Source organism: Pinus tabuliformis, chromosome X (assembly GCF_031772625.1).
Source record: "Pinus tabuliformis cultivar Carrire ecotype Pingquan chromosome X, CPIR1, whole genome shotgun sequence".
Classification (NCBI taxonomy): Eukaryota; Viridiplantae; Streptophyta; class Pinopsida; order Pinales; family Pinaceae; genus Pinus; species Pinus tabuliformis.
The window spans coordinates 1,657,631,066-1,657,656,399 of record NC_142308.1 but is presented as its reverse complement, the minus strand read 5'-3'; positions in this window follow the sequence as shown (position 1 = coordinate 1,657,656,399).

Here is a 25,334-nt window from a genome sequence, read left to right as displayed (position 1 = left end):
GGTCTTCTTCCTTCACTGTACTTTCAGGGTTGAAATTGATGCTCATTCTCTCTGGCCTCTTTTGCATCTTGTGCAAATCACCCGGGAGAGCCAATGGTCCCTGAGTCATCCATTCCAGATTTTGGTCATCCATCTCTTCTTCTTCTTCATCCTCCTCCTCTTGTTTAGAATTTGACGGTTTTGGCTCTGAATTTGTTGGTTCGTCTCTACCTCCACCTCCTGTACTAGAGTATGAGTGAGTACGAGTCCAAGATCACAAGGGTATCTACCCTGTCGGAAGACCAGAGGTTCCTTTCTGCATTCAACAGCTTTTTCCAGATGTTCAAGTGTGGCGAGAAATTCTTCTTCCATTGATGATACGACATCCCTTGTGGGAGTGGTTTTTGGCTTCTTTGATGCATATGGAAGATGTTGTATTCCTGGGATTAGTCTGACTTCTTTCACGAACTGGAGGGTGATGGGAAGGACAGAGTGAAGGTGGTGATATGGAAATTCATGTTCATTCCTGGGAGGTGAGAAGTAACCAACTATAGAGTCGTGCATAGGTGAGAGGGAGTGCGAGTTACTGCCTTGACTAGATGGTTGATGAGTGAGTGTGAGAGGACATTCAGCCATAAAAAACTGGCTACCCTCCTTCTAGCGCCAGAAATGTTGACAGTGCTGGACCAACCAACATTCATGGGATCACCCTAGGATGAAGTCCCAACTACACCTCACACCGTTTGGTGTGGGAGTCCCATCTAGTATGATGGCCCGGTTGCCATAATCTTAAATTTTTGCCTTAGCTCTTGCTTGTCAGCACAAGAGAGTGGTTTTCTTTGTCTTCGAGTCGTGAGGCCCATGTGCCTGGTGATTGATAGTGTTACCTGTGTCAAGGTTATTTCACCGGAGAGAGAAAGGGTGAGAGTGAGTCCCAAGTCAGATGGGAGGTGTTAGCTACCTATATCAATAGGTTTCATATTTCATGATTGGCAATAAAAAGGTCCAAATATGCTCTGCTTTGATGAGGCAAAGATCACATATTTCCAAGAGAATACAATCTGTGCTTATAGCTTGATGTGGACTCAATTTTGATGGATGGTCCAACAGCCTAATCTGGATCATGCCATGTTTTAAATTTTCAGTTGTAGAATAGAGAAAGAAGTCTGTCCAAACTGTTTAATCTTGGCAGACAAGTAGTTTAGGTAGAGAAGAAAGGCTCCCAACTGTTTAATCTGGGACCTTGGAAGAAATAAGGGTAGAAGTAGATAGAAAAATAAAAGAAAAAAGCCAAAGAAAAGAAAAGGCAAATAAGGGTCTGCAAGCCTAAGTGCACCCTCCAAGAAGAAAACAAAAAATGCTAGGCAAGTAGATGGGTAGGCAGTTGGGGTTGCAGAAATGTCATTTTTTACAAATTGCATGTGTGTTAGCCTTGCTCACAAAGCAAAATCAATGAATTGAGAAGGTGTTCTTCTCCAGCAGGTGGCAGCAAAGAAAAGAAGCATGTCTAACCTCCCTTCTTCCCCTCTTCCCATTCACTACTAACATCCCATCATCAATTGAGATTCATGGAAGAATTGATGGTTTTATGGTGGTTCTTAGTCCTTTTAAAGCCACATTTCTTGTCTAAAACTCTTTTCATTTTGCTCTACTCCCTAAGCTAAGTTATTTTCAAACAAACTTAGTGGTATCTCCATTCATCCACCCTTTTTCATCCATATTAACCCATAACCTATTATATAATTCCCCTATGTTACCCTTTCCCTAGTATTATAACACCATGGTGTATAAACCCCAAACATTGTATAAATATCCCTCCCCTTGGCATTATAGCCATATGTTCTCTGTCAGGGATCAAAATGACATCTGGTCACTTTGATAAACCTAAGTCTAACCCCCCTCCCCTCTTCTGAATTCATTTGGCCTAGTAAAACCTTCATTTGCTGAGAAAACCTTATAAAAGACCCATTTTTACCCATACCCGCTTTGAATTGCAAAATAATATCAAAACCCACTTTTTGCACTTATCCAAAGTATCAGCGCACATTATTTTATTTTCAAAATACATTGAAAAACATTACAAACCACCGCATCCCAGAGGTGTCCGCCGAGCACAAATCCCGAAAGAAGTATTATTTTAATCCCGCCCCCCTTCTGTATTGACCGATCACTTCACTGACCCGTCAACCGTCCGATCGAGCGCTTTAGATTGGACGACCATTATACATATCGGGTTGGGCCCGACGTTCGACAATTAGCACCCGAGAAACTGTTAGAGGGTGACGTCAGGCCCCTGCCACGCATCGCCCTCACAATTTCTCGGGTTGCCCTCTGACAAAACCATCGCCGTATCGTAGGCGGTCCGAGAAAACCATTACCGCCTCTTTTGCTTACCACCAGTTCTGCCGGGCCTACGTCATCCCCACGTCAGAGCCACGTCACTGCCACCCCGTCGCCGCATCAGCTCCTTCGTCTGCCCCCGCGCTAATATGTCCGCCACCTCACTATCCCCGTGGACCAATCATAGCTCGCCACATCACCCGATGACGTCATGCTGACGTCATCCGACCTTGACCCCACCTGATGATGTCATGCTGACATCATCCAAAAAACGCGCCAATATGCCAAAAATCCATATTTTGGCCAATTTTTGCGTTTTTTCATACTTTTGCCAATTCGCTGTTGCTTTCTCTGCATGGTTTTTTCACGTCCAAACTTGCACCACCTTGCTGAAATCGATTTGGAGACCTCCGGCGCACCATTTCTACATAGATTCGTGACCGTTGCTCGCTGTTTACCAGGTATTTACCTTTGTAAATCCTTCATATGCCTAATTTGTCTGTGAATTCCCTCAAAAAAGCCTAAAAGACACCGAAACTTATAACTTGCCGGCAAAATTCCTGTGTCTAACCCCCATTCGCAACTGTGAGGTCGAAAAGCACCAGCTGAGCCTTGTTTGCCCACATTTTCATAAGAAACAGTACTCTGTTCGCGCAATCACGAACCAGTCACTCAAACTGTACATACCTGCTAAAAGAGACAGATTGATACCAGACATTGGTCTTATTTACACTTCAAAGTAGTATTTCAATTGCTGCAGCTGTTCATTTGCCTTTATTCCTTGAAATTCACACTTCCATTGTAAAGAAACTCCTCCGGGTTGCTCTGATGATTCAGAACCAGTTTACATACAAATCTGAAGCCTTATTAGCTATGGAGACACCAATAGCCCTGAATATCCAGCCTCTGAATTCCCCTCAAAGGGAGATAGCATGGAAAGCCCTGGGAGATGTAGATTATCAGATGTTAGATTGGTTTCCAATGGGTTCCAAGTTAAATATTCACATGCTAAACGAATTAAAAGCCCAACACCTTGGTGGAGCTGATATTTTAGGGATTTGGGACTCAAATTTGCCCATTTACAACCTCCCTCAAGTCAATGCCCTCCCAGACTTAATCCACAAGTGCCAGGAATGCTATGATCCTTGCCAGAGAGCTGTTCTTAGTCCTACAGGCTCAATTTTGTTCTTTATCACCCCAGAAACCATAAATGAGATGTTGCATTTCCATACTGCAAGGCCATTGACCCCTCTTTCCATGTTGGATTTAATAAAGAAGGGGAGTAACTTGTAAAGTGCCCAGATTATCAAAATTAACCAGCTATTTGTACAGCCAAGCTCTGAAACTATGAGAACTCCTCCTATTGGATATCACTACCTGAATGACTTGGGTATAATGCTAGTGGATTTGATCAGCTATGCCCTGGGGTACAAGGGAATTGAGGATGTTGATGACACTATAATGGCAATGCTGTCCATGTTTTCTCCTGGAAAGCCTCCAGCTGTACACTATGACTATGCCACCTATATTGCAGAAAAGATCCATGAACAGCTAATGAATCTACCAAGGGAAAGGGTGTTCAGATACACCTCATACATCTACCACCTGTTCTTGTTTTATTAGCCTGACAGTTTCTCCATTCCCCTCAAGAAACTTAATGCCCAGGGAAATCCAAGGTCAGTTGTGTTTTGGACTTCAGTTTTCCATAATGTTTCTCAATCACCATACACATACTGTGAATTTATAAACCTGTTTGTTCACCCAGCTATGACATTGATGTATGGTGTCCCTCCTCCAAGGTTAACCGATGATATGCAGAGAGTTCTCCATCTCTCCAAATCCTACAGCATTGGTGATTGGTATTTTTACCAACATCACACAGTAATCAGAGTATATGGCTGTGAGTTGGACCCTTTTAGGCTTCCAAGGTATGTCCCCATGAGACTTTTTGCCTTAGAATATTTCAGGTAGTTTGGAAATGCTGACTACATTCATTTCCAAAGCAAAAACAAGAAGGTACAACTGAAGGTAAGGAGCCAGCTAGGCCCTTTTTTGTACAACAAAAGAGAGGAGGGATGGAAGGAGGCAGATATGATCCTAGCAAGCCTCAAATTGCAAACCAGTTTCAAATGGTCACCTTATGACCGTAATCATTTTATTTCCCTCAGGAGGATAAAACACAAATTGGGTAACTATTCACATGTTAGGCTGCCCCATATTGAAAAGTATAAAAATTCTTTAAGCTGGAAAGAGGGCACTCTAGAAGAGCCAATCTCTAGAGAGCAGATACTAGAGAGGGAGGCTAGGAATATGCAAAAAGAGGCTGACTTGGAAACTTGTGGACAGGTTTCCTTATCATATCAAAGGCAACTTGGAGCAGCTGCCTCTTCTTCAACAACACATCAGCAAGCTGCCATGGACACTCAACTAACAGGCAGCAAAGGCAAAGGAAAGCAGGTGGAACAAGAGCAACCACCTCCCATGACTGAAGGGCAAGCAGAAAAAGAGATGGAACAACAAGAAGAAGTGCAGCAGTAGGTAGAGCAACAGCAACAACAGGAATCACAGCAAATAGTAGGGCAGCATGAGATAGAGCAGCCCACACAGCAAGAAGGGGCAGTTGAGGCCCCAATTCTCACTGAGTAGTAGGCTCAAAACATAGTACCTCCTAGGCAAGAAGAAGTTAATGAAACCTCAATCCTCCAAACTCCACAAAAGGAGGATGTAAGCAGGAAAAGGGATAGAGAAACTCCCTTGACTACATCAATGAGTCATGGTGAGAAGAGGCACAGGATGAACCCCCTTTCAGAGGAAGAGATGCCTATAGGGCAATCTTTGGGTATGGGCCCGCCCAGTTTGGAGGCATCTGCAAGTTCCTTCCAACAGGAACAAGAGAGGACAATGGGAGGAGAAGTCAGTTCCTCTAGCCAGCAGAGAGAGGGTGAACTGAGCATTAAACAACAGTTCATTGAAATAAAGAAAAGGAATGAGCCCATAAAAATACAGCTGTATAACCATTTGTTGAAAATGGCTCCCACCAACCAGCAGCGACTAATGTCTGCATATGATGTCCAGGAGGGCAAGATGATTATGAGTCACCTCATATCAACTACATTGCAGCCACAGTCCCCTTCGGATTACTTGAGGACCAATCTTGAGGTCCTGGCCAAGGACATCCACCCAATGGATAGAATTGAATTGCATAAACAAACAGGTGAGATGGTCTATGCTTCCTTGGTAGACAAGACATTGGATAACTACAGGCTAGAAAATAGCCTTAATAATACTGCTGCCCAACTTGAGTTGGAAAGGGCATCATCTCAAGCAAAGGACAACAGAATAAGGTCCTTAGAAGATATAATTATTGAGATTGGGCATGACCCCAAAGATATCAAGGGCATACAAGAAATATTAAAATTGAGGGATGCAGATATGGCAGCTTTAAGGAGAAAGATCAAACTCTCAGCCACAATTCACCCTCAAACAGATGAAGTAGCTCAACAAAGGCATGATCAAGATGCCACAGCTTTGTTGGTGTCTCTCTATAAACAGCTTATACAGACACAAGAAAAGCTGGGAGAATCAGAGGCTGCACAGGCAGCATTACAAGCAACTCTGAAACAAAGAGAAGAAGGTCAGACCTCCCAGCCTCCTCCTCAAATCATTAACCTTGAGGAAGCTCCTCCAACTACTATTCCTCCTCCTCAACAGACTGAACAAGCAGCACCATCTACTTCAGCACCACCAACAACAGAGCAGGCCCCTAGCTTGGATATGCAAAAGCTAAGAAATGAGATTCAGGCCCTGGAAGCTCAAATGACAGAATTGAATGAGACCAGGGAGAAATTGGCCAAAGTAAATGATAGATATGACAAATCCAAGCAGTCTGTGGCAGAAAAGGGCAGGGAGATAAAAGCCCTCAAAGACAGGATCAAGGAGCTAGAGAATGAGCTCAAATTAGATAAGGTTGTGGCTGAGCTTAAAATAGTGCTGTGGGCTAATATTGGCCAATCTATTAATGACCAATGGCAGTATATTGAAATAATCCATGAGCAGTTAGAGCTCATTCCAAAAGCACAGACTGAAATTCAGAGATCAAGGGCTGCTCTAAGCAACATGCCTGAAGTGGCCACCAGGATGATTAATGTGCTTAACAATAGAACAAGTACTCAGTTGGCTACCATGGGAATTTCAAACAGAACTGAGACCATTCAGTTAGTCAAGAGGGTTCTTACACTGAGAAACTTGGTGCAGACATTAGAGAGAAGAACCCAGGACATGCAGACTGAGGTAAACAGGTTTATGGAGAAATTTCAGGTATTAGAAAACAGAGGGCTCCCTAGCTTACTGAACAGCGCAGGGAGACTGTTCACACATGAGCAGTATGCCAAAAGGGTTAATGCATTTTCCACAAGTCAGATCAATGAGAAGCCCAGCAGCTCAGAGGAAACAGGGCCAGCCACAGGACAGACTCTCTACAACAGAGTAGAAAGTTTATTTTTTATAATGAATGAAATTAAACACCTGTTTGAGGTGCCTCCCAATTTTTATAAATATACAGAGGCAGAGGAGACTATGGATGCAATTCTCAGGCATCAACTACCTACACAAGAATGGTGGACTAAGGCAATACATATGATTTTATAAACAGGAAGCCATTCAATAAATTTTGTTCATGGAAAATGCAAATTGTCATACACAGGACAGTTTAAAAGAATTAGCATGCGTTAAAGATTAAAGCTGAGCCAACTCAGCAGGACTTTCGGCCAGCAAAGCAAGATGAGAAGCTACAGGTGTCCAGGCCGAGAAGCTATAGCAGAGCAGCTCCAAAAGCGCAATTTCCATCATTAATGCAGATCACTACAACCGACTCGTTGGCTTTCAAGAGCCAAAATATCTTCTGACAGATAGAAAGATGCATTTATGTTGTATTAAAGACAGCAATAACTTCTTATCTGCTGTTCTGTACAAAGTTGGTGAAATATTCATTTCTCAGATGACTCAACGCCTTAGATATTTTGTACAACCGATTGTATATATTTGCCCCTCGCACAAGCTTGCAGGGGTTGTTGTTGATTTCCCTTGAAGAAGTTCTTATGCTGTAATCCTTTCAAAGTTCAATAAAGAAAGTGATGGAATTTCTCAAAGTTCTGAAGCGTTGAATGCGTTCTGGTGTTTGTTAAAAACTGCAGGATCCCTGTGTATCTCACAATACAATAAGTTTTCTGTACCTCTCTTTGTTATGTGTTTCAATCTGTTACAATCCATATATGTTTCCAATTTCTAAGTGTTTAACATACAAAGAAAAAGAATAACCTTCAGGATTTATTCATGCAATACCCTGAGTTCAATCTATGTTGTTAATGAATGTTTTCTTCAGCTATAATCTTGATAAGTGTAATTCTTAATTGCTGCACTTTCAGAATATATCTTTCACAGTGACCTTTGTTTCAGGAATTCAAGTTTGCTCCTGAGCAACATGTTTCACTTTCACATCACCAGCTTAATGGAGAATTCTTAATTGCTTTCTGTTGGCTGACCATACATCATCACTTAAGTTTAAATTTTGTTTGTTTGAGATACCCAATAGGCCCTGCAGTCTGAACATCATCACTCCAGCATTTCAAAACACTTCATAGCTCTAGACTCCATTGCCCAATGATATACTACTGTCTGAACACTACATCTTAAGCGCTGAAAGAAGTCCTTCAACCAAAACATAAACCAAAAAACTGAGCATAATAGCTAGCCTAAAATACCGTCATAACAGAGACAAATCATAAAGAGAGAGCCCTCTCTGATTACAGTTTGGCTAGGAACTGTGATCCAAAGATTGGTTAGTGGTTACCCCGGCCGTATTCCCTTGGGAGTCATAGGGAACAACCTGGGTGTTAACATAATTGGCGACTCCACTGGGGACTTCCTCAAGATTTTCTAATTTCTGTTTATCTCTTGAAAGCTGCTCATTCCCTTTGCTGCTAGCTTTGGAAAATATACAGTAAGTTCAAAATCTTGTCTGGCCTCTGTAGACACAAAAATATCCTGCAAAATACCAAAAAGACGTTTAGAAACTGGCTCCTAAAAGGGAAACCAGACACACTAGGTCAAACCCTGACCCAAACCCACAAGCTGTTTTTGAAAATCCTAATATAATCCCTAGAATAATTAGGAAGCAGCAAAGGCAGGAAAATCCTAGTGATTTGAGTCCTGAGACAGCCCACCCTGAACCTGTTCCAACCCCTATTAAGGTCCTGTTTTGCTCTACCCCTGCCTCCCCCAGTTCACCATCTACATCTCAAAGCCCTCCTTTCACATCTTCACCCACTGCACATATCCCCTTGAACAACACTCTAGGTGCTGCCACACCTGTTACACCTGTGGTACACACCGTTCCTTTTATCCCAGCTGCTCCTGTGAATCCCCAAAACCTTGTGAATATGGCTAACAGATATGCTCCCTTGCAAATACCAGCTAATGCTGCAGCTCTACCCCAAGACTACCAAACCAAAATCTCGTATTTTGATTCCAATGGCCCTTTGACAACTGTTCAGCATGCTAAAAGGATGCAAGACCATTTTGAAACCTATGAAATAGATGATGACAGTGTGAGAATGAGGATGTTTGTTCAAAGCCTAACTGGGGATGTAAGAACTTGGTTTAGATCCCTGAATGCAAATTCCATCACAACTCCTGATGAGCTGTACCAAGCCTTTACTAAGAGATGGGAGAAGAAGAAGGATCCTCTGCACATACTTGGTGAATATGACACTATCAAAAGAGGTCCCCAAGAGACTGTTTTGGAGTATTGTGCAAGATTCAACAATGTATATAACGCAATCCCACAAAACTTAAGACCCCCTCCTGATTTGGCTTTGTACAAATTCCCTGATGGTTTTGACCCTGACATGGCCTATCAGTTAAAGGAAAGAGACCCTCAAACCCTTGCAGAGGCCCAAAGGGTTGCTGTCACAGTGGAAGCTAACCTGATTGCCAAAAGAAACAGAGCAAGGTTGGAAAAGAGAACAGCTTTCAAAGAGGAACCCTCTGCTTTTGATCAAAAGCTAGATGCAATACTCAATGGAATGAAAAGATTGGGTGATAGAGTGGAATCGGTTGAGAGAAAATCATCATGGGAAGCACCACAAAACAACCCTCCTAGGAATCCAAATTTTAGGAGAACTCAAAACCCAGGCGTTGGCAAGGCCAGTGCTGACCAAGACATAAGACCCCCTTTCCAAGAAAATTATGCAGAGACTTCCACATCAACTGAACCCAATGAAGATCCTCAGATTAATTTAATGGGTCTAGATGGTGAAAGTCAAGTTTTATTAACACAAGAAGATCATGAGGATGATGAAATCAAATTGTTCCAAACTAAATCAGGTGAATCCTTTGACTTTAAGCAAGGCTATGACACTGCTGTTTATGAAGTCCATAAACAATACAAGCTAAGGAGCAGAACTGTGAATGCAAATCAGCCTGAAAAGATAAAGGATAATCAGAAGCCTAAAAGAGCCATAGTCACAGAGCCTAATGACAAAACAAATTCACCTACATAAGAAGTAATTATTGAAGAAATCACTGAACCATTGTCCTTAAAACAGCAGCCTCTGGCTACTTCATCCTCTCACCCTAATTTAAATGTTACTCCTCAAGAGATGGGTAAAAAGGACAAGTCCCAAAATCAGGATAACAATCAAGAGGAAGAGTTAGTGAACAAGGAAAGGACTGTTATCCATAACCCTAAGACCCAATCTGAAAAACCCTTTGACCTAGAAACTGAAATTGGCAAATTAAAGATAGCAATTCCTCTCTCAGAACTAGCCAAGCATGACGTTTACAAACAACAGATCAAGAAGTCCCTTCAACTCACCAGCAGCAAGGATGATGTTAATGTGTTGGATGATACCCCAGAGCTACTTTTTGGCCCAGAGGTGGATGGAAAGACAACAGGTGTAGGCATTTTACCTTTTTATTTCAGCTTACATATTCATGATAAAATATTACATAATGTAATGTTTGACTCAGGTGCCTCTCACAATCTCATGCCAAAAGCAGTCATGGAGAGATTGAATCTGGATATAACAAGACCATACAAGGACCCGTTTTCCTTTGACTCCAGCCAAGTCAAGTGTTTAGGTCTCATAAAAGATTTATGTGTGTCTCTGGTTCAATACCCAAACAAAACAATTCTAATGGATGTTGTAGTTGCTGATATCCCACCGAAGTATGGGATGCTGTTATCAAGGTCATGGGGGGCTAAACTTCAAGGTTCCCTACAATTAGACATGTCATATGCCACCATCTCTGTTTTTGGGCAACCAAAAAGACTATACAGAGAAACACTCATGAAATACATGGTCAGCAGTGAAGAAAAGCCTCAAAACTTTCCCATATATGCTGTCCATTCAGACATAGACTCATACATTCTCTTCAATGACAGCACAACTCTCTCAAAAAATGATGTTGAAACCAAAATACTCATACAAGAGGAAGACTCTAATGAAAGAAATACCACCCATGAAACAACAGTCAATCAATCACTAGACATTGCTACTGCTCTAGTTGTCAAACATACTCAATCAAATGATGAGACTGTCCTAGAAGACAAGCCGGATAAAAAACCAGAACTTCAACTTACATTGCCAGCCCATGAACAGATCATTAAATCTCCTTCACAACAAGATATTCTATGGTTCCTTGAATTTGATGGCTCAGTCAACAAATTAGGAGCAGGAGCTGGAGTTTGGGTACACAATAAAGAAAACAGTCATGCAGAAGGCAGAGCCTATAGATTAAACTTCAGATGTACAAATAACATGGCAGAATATGAAGCTCTTTTACTAGGCCTCAAGTTAGTAAAGTTCTTGCAAGATTCCAGGGTTTCAATCATGGGTGATTCAGATTTAGTTATCCAACAAGTGAAGGGAAATTTTGTCACAAATGACAAAAGACTAAGGTCTTATAGGTCTGCTGTTTCTGAAGTACTAAACTTTTTCTCTGAATTCCAAATCACTAAAATTCCTAGAACCCACAATCTGCATGCCCATAGTTTGGCCACATTTGCTAGTACTTGCAAATTACCATTGGAACCTAACAATTGTTTCACAGCTGAGATTAAACACAGACCCTCCATTCCAAACAATGTTAAAGATTGGCAAGTATTTGAGGATGATATGCAAATAAACAATTTTTTAACGCTGCAACAAGAATTTGCAGGACTAAATATTGACACAGATAGAGCAAGTCAATCACAAATACTTGACAGAGCAAGTCAATCACAAATACAGTTTGAATAGACTGACCACACAATATCACCTAGAACAACAAAACAAATGCTAAATCCAACTATCTTCAACAAGGAAAACATTCAGCAAATTCAACCAATCAGTTGTGAAGAAGTGGCCAATGCTGAAACTGAAATCATAGAACTGAAGGACAATTTTCTTCCAACAGGCCTAACTCCATTAGAGGATATCTTTGACTCAAATGACATCCCTAGAAAACCAAAAATGCAGCCCCTTAACTCTGCTATTGAAGAATGCAACATTGGGACTACTGCACAACCCAAAATAATAAAATTGTCTGCTTCCTTACGTCCTGACCAAAAGCCTAAATACATTGACCTCTTTAAAGAGTTCCAGGATGTCTTTGCATGGAGTTATGAGGATTTAAAATCCTATGACACCTCTGTAATTCAACATACTATTCCCCTCAAGCCTGATCAAAAACCCTTTAAACAAAAACTGAGGAGAATCAATCCGATGCTTCTCCCAGCAATGGAACAAGAGGTACAGAAAATGTTCAAGGCAGGCATCATAGAACCTATCAGATTCTCTGAGTGGATTTCAAACTTAGTCCCTACAAGAAAGAAAACTGGTGAAATAAGGTTGTGTGTGGATCTTAGGAACTTGAATCAAGTATCCCTCAAAGATAATTATCCCTTACCCAAGATGGATCACATTCTCCAACGAGTGGTAGGGGCCTCAAGGATCTCATTACTTGATGGATTCTCAGGCTTCAATCAAATCTTGGTGCACCCTGATGATCAAGACAAAACAGCATTTACAACCCCATGGGGAACTTTCAAATATGTAAAAATGCCTTTTGGATTGAAAAATGCAGGGGCAACTTTTCAAAGAGCAATGGATATTGCTTTTGCAAAGGAGATTCATGACTTTTTAGTCATTTATTTGGATGACCTCACACCCTTCTCAAAATCTGACCAAGAACATTTGAAACACTTGAGGCAGATCTTCTTAACATGCAGGAAATATGGAATTTCACTGAATCCCAAGAAATCCCTGTTTGGTTTAGAGGAAGGTAAATTATTGGGCCACATCATTTCTAAAGATGGCATAAGAATTGATCCAGATAGGATACAAGCTATCTTACAAATTCCCCACCCAAGAAATATCAAAGAATTGCAAGCATTCTTGGGAAAAATCAATTTCTTAAGAAGGTTTATCCCAAACTTAGCAGAACTGATCAGATTGCTAAATAACATGCTAAAGAAGGATTCGAAAGTAAAATGGACTGTGGAAGCAAATCAAGCCTTTGAAGGTATAAAATTGGCCCTTACTCAAACTCCAGTCTTAACAAATCCCCAATTTGACAGAGAATTTATCATTTTCTCTTTTGCCTCCCAGCATACTATTGCTGCTGTTTTATTACAGAAAGATGATCAAGGGAATGAAAAGCCCATTGCTTTCTTTAGCAGAGCTCTTAGGGATGCACCTCTGAAATACCAAATCATGGAAAAACAAGCTTATGCTTTGGTTAAAGCCATTAAGGACTTTAGGATCTATATCCTATACTCCCATGTTATAGCCTATGTACCAAGCCCAATTGTCAAAGACATACTTACTCAAGAGAACTTAGAGGGCAGAAGGGGAAAATGGATTGCAAATATTCTAGAATTTGACATTGAAATAAAACCTACAAAACTGATAAAAGGACAAGGATTGGCTAAATTAATGTCTGAAACAAATTTCCAAGCCTTGGACATCAACCAGCTGGACAGTGAACCGGAGCTGGTGACTCCAAAGATCAATGTAGCCTTTGAAGAATCCCACTGGTATTCTGATATCTGTTATGTGTTACAAAACCTATGTGCTCCCCTAGGGCTGTGCAGAACTAAATGTAGGTTCCTAAAAATGAAAGCTTCTAAATTCTGTGTTATGGATGGAAATTTACTATGGAAAAACCATGAAGGGATATTGTTAAACTGCTTAATTGAGAATGAAACTAACAATATCATAAAAGAATTTCATGCAGGTGATTGTGGTGGACATTTGTATTGGAAGTCCACTGTGGATAAAATACTGAGTGCTGGTTACTACTGGCCCACCATGTTCTCTGATGTCAAGAAATTCACCACCTCATGTCATAAATGTCAAGTGTTTGAGGGAAAGAGACAGTTGCTGCCACTTCCCTTGAGGCCTATTGCAACAGAGAGACCTTTTCAACAATGGGGCTTGGATTTCATTGGGGAAATCCATCCCTCATCTTCAGGACAACATAGGTGGATTCTGACAGCTACGGACTACTTTACTAAGTGGATTGAAGCTGCTCCATGCAGACAAGCAAATGATTCAATAATCATTCAGTTCTTAGAGAATAACATATTGGCTAGATTTGGCTGCCCTGACAAAATAATAACAGACAATGCTGCTGCTTTCAGATCTAAAAAAATGGTGAATTTCTGCCACAAATTTCATATTACCTTGGGTCATTCTACTGCATATTATCCCCAAGGAAATGGCCTTGCTGAATCATCAAATAAAAGCCTAGTAAACATCATAAAGAAGGTGCTGGAAGAAAATAAGAAGAACTGGCATAAGAAACTTGTGAATGCCCTATGGGCAGATAGACTAACAACCAAGAGATCAATTTGGACCAGCCCATATGAGTTGGTTTATGGATTAGAAGCTAAATTTCCTTCATCACTAGGGGTGCCTGTTATGAAACTTCTTCAAGAAAGCCAAGCAGAACCAAATGATATGCAAAGAAGGATCAATCAAATAATATGCTTGCAGCAAACTAGGGATCAAGTGTACAATAGAGTTCAAGTGTCACAAGAAAAGCTAAAGAAGGCCTTTGACAGAAGAACTAAGGCAGAGGACTTTAATGTTGGAGACAAAGTCCTCAAATGGGACTCAAGGAGAGAGGATAAGGGAAAACATGGAAAATTTGATTCCCTTTGGAGAGGACCATTTGCTGTCCAAGCAGTACAAGGAAACAACACTTATTTCCTTAAAAGTCTTAATGAAATTGATTTGGATGAAGGTCCTGTGAATGGCAGGACGCTGAAGCACTATTTTGACTATCACCCATAAGTGCAGCCTGTGTTTTCCCTTGTACATATCCAGATGTATATATTATTTTATGTTAAGATGTAAAAATGCAGTTTCTCAAGTTTTCTTAAAACTATCAGCAAAAGACAAATAGGTTCAGATATCTACCAAGAAAGGGAAGATCACAATTTTGGCATCTCAAAGCATCATACTTCAAGTTTGGTAAAAGCAGTCAAGGGCCAAGGCATTCTGACCTGCTGTTCTTGGTCTTTCAAATGAAAAACCATCCCCATGTGGAGCCACTGTTAGCTACCTATATCAATAGGTTTCATATTTCATGATTGGCAATAAAAAGGTCCAAATATGCTCTGCTTTGATGAGGCAAAGATCACATATTTCCAAGAGAATACAATCTGTGCTTATAGCTTGATGTGGACTCAATTTTGATGGATGGTCCAACAGCCTAATCTGGATCATGCCATGTTTTAAATTTTCAGTTGTAGAATAGAGAAAGAAGTCTGTCCAAACTGTTTAATCTTGGCAGACAAGTAGTTTAGGTAGAGAATAAAGGCTCCCAACTGTTTAATCTGGGACCTTGGAAGAAATAAGGGTAGAAGTAGATAGAAAAACAAAAGAAAAAAGCCAAAGAAAAGAAAAGGCAAATAAGGGTCTGCAAGCCTAAGTGCACCCTCCAAGAAGAATACAAAAAATGCTAGGCAAGTAGATGGGTAGGCAGTTGGGGTTGCAGAAATGTCATTTCTTACAAATTGCATGTGTGTTAGCCTTGTTCACAAAGCAAAATCAATGAATTGAGAAGGTGTTCTTCTCCAGCAGGTGGCAGCAAAGCAAAGAAGCATGTCTAACCTCCCTTCTTCCCCTCTTCCCATTCACTACTAACATCCCATCATCAATTGAGATTCATGGAAGAATTGATGGTTTTATGGTGGTTCTTAGTCCTTTTAAAGCCACATTTCTTGTCTAAAACTCTTTTCATTTTGCTCTACTCCCTAAGCTAAGTTATTTTCAAACAAACTTAGTGGTATCTCCCTTCATCCACCCTTTTTCATCCATATTAACCCATAACCTATTATATAATTCCCCTATGTTACCCTTTCCCTAGTATTATAACACCATAGTGTATAAACCCCAAACATTGTATAAATATCCCTCCCCTTGGCATTATAGCCATATGTTCTCTGTCAGGGATCAAAATGACATCTGGTCACTTTGATAAACCTAAGTCTAACCCCCCTCCCCTCTTCTGAATTCATTTGCCCTAGTAAAACCTTCATTTGCTGAGAAAACCTTATAAAAGACCCATTTTTACCCATACCCGCTTTGAATTGCAAAATAATATCAAAACCCACTTTTTGCACTTATCCAAAGTATCGGCGCACATTATTTTATTTTCAAAATACATTGAAAAACATTACAAACCACTGCATCCCAGAGGTGTCCGCCGAGCACAAATCCCGAAAGAAGTATTATTTTAATCCCGCCCCCCTTCCGTATTGACCGATCACTTCACTGACCCGTCAACCGTCCGATCGAGCGCTTTAGATCGGACGGCCATTATACATATCGGGTTGGGCCCGACGTCCGATAGTTAGCACCCGAGAAACTGTCAGAGGGTGACGTCAGGCCCCTGCCACGCGTCGCCCTCACAATTTCTCGGGTTGCCCTCTGACAAAACCATCGCCGTATCGTAGGCGGTCCGAGAAAACCATTACCGCCTCTTTTGCTTACCACCAGTTCTGCCGGGCCTACGTCATCCCCACGTCAGAGCCACGTCACTGCCACTCCGTCGCCGCATCAGCTCCTTCGTCTGCCCTCGCCCTGATATGTCCGCCACCTCATTATCCCCGTGGACCAATCATAGCTCGCCACATCACCCGATGACGTCATGCTGACGTCATCCAAAAAACGCGGCAATATGCCAAAAATCCATATTTTGGCCAATTTTCGCGTTTTTTCACACTTTTGCCAATTCGCTGTTGCTTTCTCTGCATGGTTTTTTCACGTCCAAACTTGCACCACCTTGCTGAAATCGATTTGGAGACCTCCGGCGCACCATTTCTACATAGATTCGTGACCGTTGCTCGCTGTTTACCAGGTATTTACCTTTGTAAATCCTTCATATGCCTAATTTGTCTGTGAATTCCCTCAAAAAAGCCTAAAAGACACCGAAACTTATAACTTGCTGGTAAAATTCCTGTGTCTAGCCCCCATTCGCAACTGTGAGGTCGAAAAGCACCAGCTGAGCCTTGTTTGCCCACATTTTCATAAGAAACAGTACTCTGTTCGCGCAATCGCGAACCAGTCACTCAAACTGTACATACCTGCTAAAAGAGACAGATTGATACCAGACATTGGTCTTATTTACACTTCAAAGCAGTATTTCAATTGCTGCAGCTGTTCATTTGCCCTTTATTCCTTGAAATTCACACTTCCATTGTAAAGAAACTCCTCCGGGTTGCTCTGATCATTCAGAACCAGTTTACATACAAATCTGAAGCCTTATTAGCTATGGAGACACCAATAGCCCTGAATATCCAGCCTCTGAATGCCCCTCAAAGGGAGATAGCATGGAAAGCCCTGGGAGATGTAGATTATCAGATGTTAGATTGGTTTCCAATGGGTTCCAAGTTCAATATTCACATGCTAAATGAACTAAAAGCCCAACACCTTGGTGGAGCTGATATTTTAGGGATTTGGGACTCAAATTTGCCCATTTACAACCTCCCTCAAGTCAATGCCCTCCCAGACTTGATCCACAAGTGCCAGGAATGCTATGATCCTTGCCAGAGAGCTGTTCTCAGTCCTACAGGCTCAGTTTTGTTCTTTATCACCCCAGAAACCATAAATGAGATGCTGCATTTCCATACTGCAAGGCCATTGACCCCTCTTTCCATGTTGGATTTAATAAAGAAGGGGAGTAACTTGTCAAGTGCCCAGATTATCAAAATTAACCAGCTATTTGTACAGCCAAGCTCTGAAACTGTGAGAACTCCTCCTATTGGATATCACTACCTGAATGACTTGGGCAGAATGCTAGTGGATTTGATCAGCTATGCCTTGGGGTACAAGGTAATTGAGGATGTTGATGACACTATAATGGCAATGCTGTCCATGTTTTCTCCTGGAAAGCCTCCAGCTGTACACTATGACTATGCCACCTATATTGCAGAAAAGATCCATGAACAGCTAATGAATCTACCAAGGGAAAGGGTGTTCAGATACACCTCATACATCTACCACCTGTTCTTGTTTTATCAGCCTGACAGTTTCTCCATTCCCCTCAAGAAACTTAATGCCCAGGGAAATCCAAGGTCAGTTGTGTTTTGGACTTCAGTTTTGCATAATGTTTCTCAATCACCATACACATACTGTGAATTTATAGACCTGTTCATTCACCCAGCTATGACATTGCTGTATGGTGTCCCTCCTCCAAGGTTAACCGATGATATGCAGAGAGTTCTCCATCTCTCCAAATCCTACAGCATTGGTGATTGGTATTTTTACCAACATCACACAGTAATCAGAGTATATGGCTGTGAGTTGGACCCTTTTAGGTTTCCAAGGTATGTCCCCATGAGACTTTTTGCCTTAGAATATTTCAGGCAGTTTGGAAATGCTGACTACATTCATTTCCAAAGCAAAAACAAGAAGGTACAACTATGGGTAAGGAGCCAGCTAGGCCCTTTTTTGTACAACAAAAGAGAGGAGGGATGGAACGAGGCAGATATGATCCTAGCAAGCCTCAAATTGCAAACCAGTTTCAAATGGTCACCTTATGACTGTAATCATTTTATTTCCCTCAGGAAGATAAAACACAAATTGGGTAACTATTCACATGTTAGGCTGCCCCATATTGAAAAGTATGCAAATTCTTTAAGCTGGAAAGAGGGCACTCTAGAAGAGCCAATCTCTAGAGAGCAGATACTAGAGAGGGAGGCTAGGAATATGCAAAAAGAGGCTGACTTGGAAACTTGTGGATAGGTTTCCTTATCATATCAAAGGCAACTTGGAGCAGCTGCCTCTTCTTCAACAACACATCAGCAAGCTGCCATGGACACTCAACTAACAGGCAGCAAAGGCAAAGGAAAGCAGGTGGAACAAGAGCAACCACCTCCCATGACTGAAGGGTAAGCAGAAAAAGAGATGGAACAGCAAGAAGAAGTGCAGCAGCAGGTAGAGCAACAGCAACAACAGGAATCATAGCAAAGAGTAGGGCAGCATGAGATAGAGCAGCCCACACAGCAAGAAGGGGCAGTTGAGGCCCCAATTCTCACTGAGCAGCAGGCTCAAAACATAGTACCTCCTAGGCAAGAAGTAGTTAATGAAACCTCAATCCTCCAAACTCCACAAAAGGAGGATGTAAGCAGGAAAAGGGATAAAGAAATTCCCTTGACTACATCAATGAGTCATGGTGAGAAGAGGCACAGGATGAACCCCCTTTCAGAGGAAGAGATGCCTATAGGGCAATCTTTGGGTATGGGCCCGCCCAGTTTGGAGGCATCTGCAAGTTCCTTCCAACAGGAACAAGAGAGGACAGTGGGAGGAGAAGTCAGTTCCTCTAGCCAGCAGAGAGAGGGTGAACTGAGCATTAAACAGCAGTTCATTGAAATAAAGAAAAGGAATGAGCCCATAAAAATACAACTGTATAACCATTTGTTGAAAATGGCTCCGACCAACCAGCAGCGACTAATGTCTGCATATGATGTCCAGGAGGGCAAGATGTTTATGAGTCACCTCATACCAACTACATTGCAGCCACAGTCCCCTTCGGATTACTTGAGGACCAATCTTGAGGTCCTGGCCAAGGACATCCACCCAATGGATAAAATTGAATTGCATAAACAAACAGGTGAGATGGTCTATGCTTCCTTGGCAAACAAGACATTGGATAACTACAAGCTAGAAAATAGCCTTAATAATACAGCTGCCCAACTTGAGTTGGAAAGGGAATCATCTCAAGCAAAGGACAACAGAATAAGGTCCTTAGAAGATATAATTATTGAGATTGGGCATGACCCCAAAGATATCAAGGGCATACAAGAAATATTAAAATTGAGGGATGCAGATATGGCAGCTTTAAGGAGAAAGATCAAACTCCTAGCCACAATTCACCCTCAAACAGATGAAGTAGCTCAACAAAGGCATGATCAAGATGCCACAGCTTTGTTGGTGTCTCTCTATAAACATCTTATACAGACACAAGAAAAGCTGGGAGAATCAGAGGCTGCACAGGCAGCATTACAAGCAACTCTGAAACAAAGAGAAGAAGGTCAGACCTCCAGCCTCCTCCTCAAATCATTAACCTTGAGGAAGCTCCTCCAACTACTATTCCTCCTCCTCAATAGACTGAACAAGCAGCACCATCTACTTCAGCACCACCAACAACAGAGCAGGCCCCTAGCTTGGATATGCAAAAGCTAAGAAATGAGATTCAGGCCCTGGAAGCTCAAATGACAGAAGTGAATGAGACCAGGGAGAAATTGGCCAAAGTAAATGATAGATATGACAAATCCAAGCAGTCTGTGGCAGAAAAGGGAAGGGAGATAAAAGCCCTCAAAGACAGGATCAAGGAGCTAGAGAATGAGCTCAAATTAGATAAGGTTGTGGCTGAGCTTAAAATAGTGCTGTGGGCTAATATTGGCCAATCTATTAATGACCAATGGAAGTATATTGAAACAATCCATGAGCAGTTAGAGCTCATTCCAAAAGCACAGACTGAAATTCAGAGATCAAGGGCTGCTCTAAGCAACATGCCTGAAGTGGCCACCAGGATGATTAATGTGCTTAACAATAGAACAAGTACTCAGTTGGCTACCATGGGAATTTCAAACAGAACTGAGACCATTCAGTTAGTCAAGAGGGTTCTTACACTGAGAAACTTGGTGCAGACATTAGAGAGAAGAACCCAGGACATGCAGACTGAGGTAAACAGGTTTATGGAGAAATTTCAGGTATTAGAAAACAGAGGGCTCCCTAGCTTACTGAACAGCGCAGGGAGACTGTTCACACATGAGCAGTATGCCAAAAGGGTTAATGCATTTGCCACAAGTCAGATCAATGAGAAGCCCAACAGCTCAGAGGAAACAGGGCCAGCCACAGGACAGACTCTCTACAACAGAGTAGAAAGTTTATTTTTTATAATGAATGAAATTAAACACCTGTTTGAGGTGCCTCCCAATTTTTATAAATATACAGAGGCAGAGGAGACTATGGATGCAATTCTCAGGCATCAACTACCTACACAAGAATGGTGGACTAAGGCAATACAGATGATTTTATAAACAGGAAGCCATTCAATAAATTTTGTTCATGGAAAATGCAAATTGTCATACACAGGACAGTTTAAAAGAATCAGCATGCGTTAAAGATTAAAGCTGAGCCAACTCAGCAGGACTTTCGGCCAGCAAAGCAAGATGAGAAGCTACAGGTGTCCAGGCCGAGAAGCTACAGCATAGCAGCTCCAAAAGCGCAATTTCCATCATTAATGCAGATCACTACAACCGACTCGTTGGCTTTCAAGAGCCAAAATATCTTCTGACAGATAGAAAGATGCATTTATGTTGTATTAAAGACAACAATAACTTCTTATCTGCTGTTCTGTACAAAGTTGGTGAAATATTCATTTCTCAGATGACTCAACGCCTTATATATTTTGTACAACCGATTGTATATATTTGCCCCTCGCACAAGCTTGCAGGGGTTGTTGTTGATTTCCCTTGAAGAAGTTCTTATTCTGTAATCCTTTCAAAGTTCAATAAAGAAAGTGATGGAATTTCTCAAAGTTCTGAAGCGTTGAATGCGTTCTGGTGTTTGTTGAAAACTGCAGGATCCCTGTGTATCTCACAATACAATAAGTTTTCTGTACCTCTCTTTGTTATGTGTTTCAATCTGTTACAATCCATATATGTTTCCAATTTCTAAGTGTTTAACATACAAAGAAAAAGAATAACCTTCAGGATTTATTCATGCAATACCCTGAGTTCAATCTATGTTGTTAATGAATGTTTTCTTCAGCTATAATCTTGATAAGTGTAATTCTTAATTGCTGCACTTTCAGAATATATCTTTCACAGTGACCTTTGTTTCAGGAATTCAAGTTTGCTCCTGAGCAACATGTTTCACTTTCACATCACCAGCTTAATGGAGAATTCTTAATTGCTTTCTGTTAGCTGACCATACATCATCACTTAAGTTTAAATTTTGTTTGTTTGAGATACCCAATAGGCCCTGCAGTCTGAACATCATCACTCCAGCATTTCAAAACATTTCACAGCTCTAGACTCCATTGCCCAATGATATACTACTGTCTGAACACTACATCTTAAGCACTGAAAGAAGTCCTTCAACCAAAACATAAACCAAAAAACTGAGCATAATAGCTAGCCTAAAATACCCTCATAACAGAGACAAATCATAAAGAGAGAGCCCTCTCTGATTACAGTTTGGCTAGGAACTGTGATCCAAAGATTGGTTAGTGGTTACCCCGGCCGTATTCCCTTGGGAGTCATAGGGAACAACCTGGGTGTTAACAGGAGGAAACCCAACTCTATTAGGAACAGATAACATAAAGGGATGTGCACAGATTCTAGAGGAGGAATCCGCATGGACGCGGTAGTCACAACACACAAGGGAAGATAGCACGTACAACACTCAGCGGGAAATCTGCACGAGTGCGATGATCGTTATAGCAAGTTTACGTGAAAGGTTTTGTCTCATTTTCGAGAGGTGACCAACATAGGTAGGACAACATTAGCAACATATGCAACACATTTTCATTAATAATATGTATTAGAACAGTTTAATGAATCAAAGTGTTAAAACGTAGGTTAAAGCAACATGCATTACAAGTGTTCAAGACGAACCTTACAAATAGTTACAACACATGTATGAAAACTTGCTGGCCCGTTAACAGGCTTCTGAAATAAGCGAAAGTTTCAAGACACATCGATACACCATACATCACTAACCTCGTGGGTGGGGCATTGGAAACACTACTTACTCCTCAAAGAAAATATTACAAACTCTCAAGGCTATGCGGGAGGAGGCAAGGTGAAAATTACTTTGAATTTACAAATGAGGGGGTATTTATAACCAAGGGTGAAACTGACCCTTGTGGTTGTTCAAATTCCCTCATCACTGTTTGACTTCCATGACCTTTCAACTATACATGACTCTTCATATGAAAAGTGGGTATCTTGAACTTCCACGTTACATTACATTGATTGACAATATGGCCCACATTGGAGATGTGGACGACGACTCATGAAAAGACTCGAAATGACAGTGTTGGTACATTCATGCTGCTACTGGTGTGCATGTTGAGCTACAGTGTCCTTGGGTGATGGATGTCCTCATGGTGTGTCACAACTTCACCTCCACATAAAAAAGTGCACGAAGTCTTCGATGTTCGTTGGGTTCACTTGATGTTGCATTTGCACATTGATACTTTCTTGTATGTTGGCATGCTTGATAGGTTCGTCTGTTCACCAAATGTGCATGTTCGTCTGTCCATCCATCTGCGAACACATCTTCCCATGATTGTCCGTTCGTGAGCACATCTCTTTGTATGCATCATTTGTGTGCCTGTCAGTGAACATTTCTTTCTACATGTACTCCCTTTGTTCATCCCATTCGTCATCGTTCCATGTTTGTTTTTGTACCTGTATCTGCAGTCACTTAGGACAAGACAAGATCAAATCCATAAACCTCCTAGTCTACCATGATGCATGATCATTGCAGATGCAGGTGACCAGGAGAGAATATAAGGTCATGAAACCGTGCGAGGTAAGCTTCAAGCTAGGATGGAGGCTTCGGGCACTGCTGGTGAAAACTGTGCAGAAGTCATTGGGAGATGGTGACAAGCAATTGTTGAAAATGCAACAAGATGATGGAGCTTAGTGGAAAGGAGTCGCCTTCACTAAGTGGGCCCACAGGCTATTTTTGGCGCAAAGTTTATTTTTAGACTATGTCTATTTTTAGACATATGGTTCATGGTCTATGAGTTGCAGGACGCTATTTATGGATGATTGGTCATGTTGGGAAAAATATATGGACTTCTATTTTTGGTTCACAACAGAGTGATTAGAGTCTATTTTTAGACTGCCAGGCTAAAAATAGAAACAGTTAAATATTATTAGCCCTTAGTAATATTTGGACTCTAAACCTTATCTTATTCTCTTGGAGCACTTCAGTTCGAGCTACGGATGTGGCACATGCAGCTAACAAAAGGAATCACGTGGTTTATTATGTGTTAGTTGAGCTATTGCATGGAGGAATTCAGTGAGAACTCATGCATGTGAGTTCTGTGGAGTTGGATGTGGAGTTGATGGAGTTGTGTTTAGTTTGACTTGGTTAAACTAGTTGTATTTAGTCTAACTGCAGAATACACTAGTGATGAGTGATGTGAATTAATTATTAATTAATTCACTAATTGTTAACTCATAAAGAAACTAAAGAATACATTAGTTAACTCAGTGCATGGACAGTTCAACAGAGACAAGTGTTAGAGGTAAGTGAAAGGGTGAGTTGTGACTATCACTTGTGCATGAGATTTGCACATGCATGGGATTGAGTAATTCCAATGAAGACTGCGCAGTGTGGGCCAATACCAAGGCAATTATAGCTTGTGCTCACGTGATTTTGGATCAGCCAAGGTAAATAGGAGTTTGGATCAACCATTCATCATTCATTCTCTTGCAGGATAGCACAGTGGAGGCAGGCAAAGCAGCAGAGGAGATTTGAACTTGTGACTTGTTCGGATCTGAGCTAGTTTTGTGTGTAACAAGTGGAGATAGTGCTGGATACTTGTGAGGAGTATTATACTATGTATTGTTACATGTTCTTAATCATTAATATATAGATAGTGTGGGGTTTTTAGCTGTAAGCTTTCCCCGGGTTACATACTGTGTTAATGTGTGCATGCGATTGATGTTTCATTGTTTTTGATGCTGCTAAATTGATGATCAAGGTAGAGGAGATTATGTATTGTGCATTTATTCCGAAATAGTGTATAATCAGGATAATATCTGTGAATAAGTGTCATATTATTCAAAATTTCTACAGCAATCTGGATCGACAGTGACTATCCACGGGGTTTGGCTTGGCTGGAGGAAAAAAATTCATAATTTTTGGGAGGAGCAGTCCGGGCTGTGGGTAGGCTGGGAAGAATAAATCTACACAAATTTTGGAAAGAGCGGGTAGCGAGAGCCTAGAAGCCAAAATTGAGAAATTCCTAAAGGGAATTAGTAGCTGGCTACTGGGACTTTGGCAACAAAACTGCGCAATTCCTGGAGGTAACTGACAGTTGGTGGCTGGGAGCTTGGAAGCAAAAACTACGCAATTCCTGGAGGGAATTGGCAGTTGGCTACTGGGAGTTGCTGGCGGGAAAAATTGCACTGATGCTGGGAGGTTGGCCTGCTGATCACCTCTGCGCAGCTTCTGAGCTGAGCGAACTGCTGGGAAGCAGAGGGATTTATCATGAAATTTTCACAATTTTCTAGGTGAACATCCGACCGAATGATTGGTGGGATGGTTGGAAAAACTATGCAATTTTCTGATGTGAGATAGGGACGAGTAGTGGGTGTCTGTCTGGTTTATCTGCGCAATTTTCTCAGTTAGTGGAGTGGGCAAGGTCTATAGCCTCTTCACAATTTTTGAGGGGAGTTAGTCCTCGGGGTGACTGCTAGGTCAAACTATCTGGTT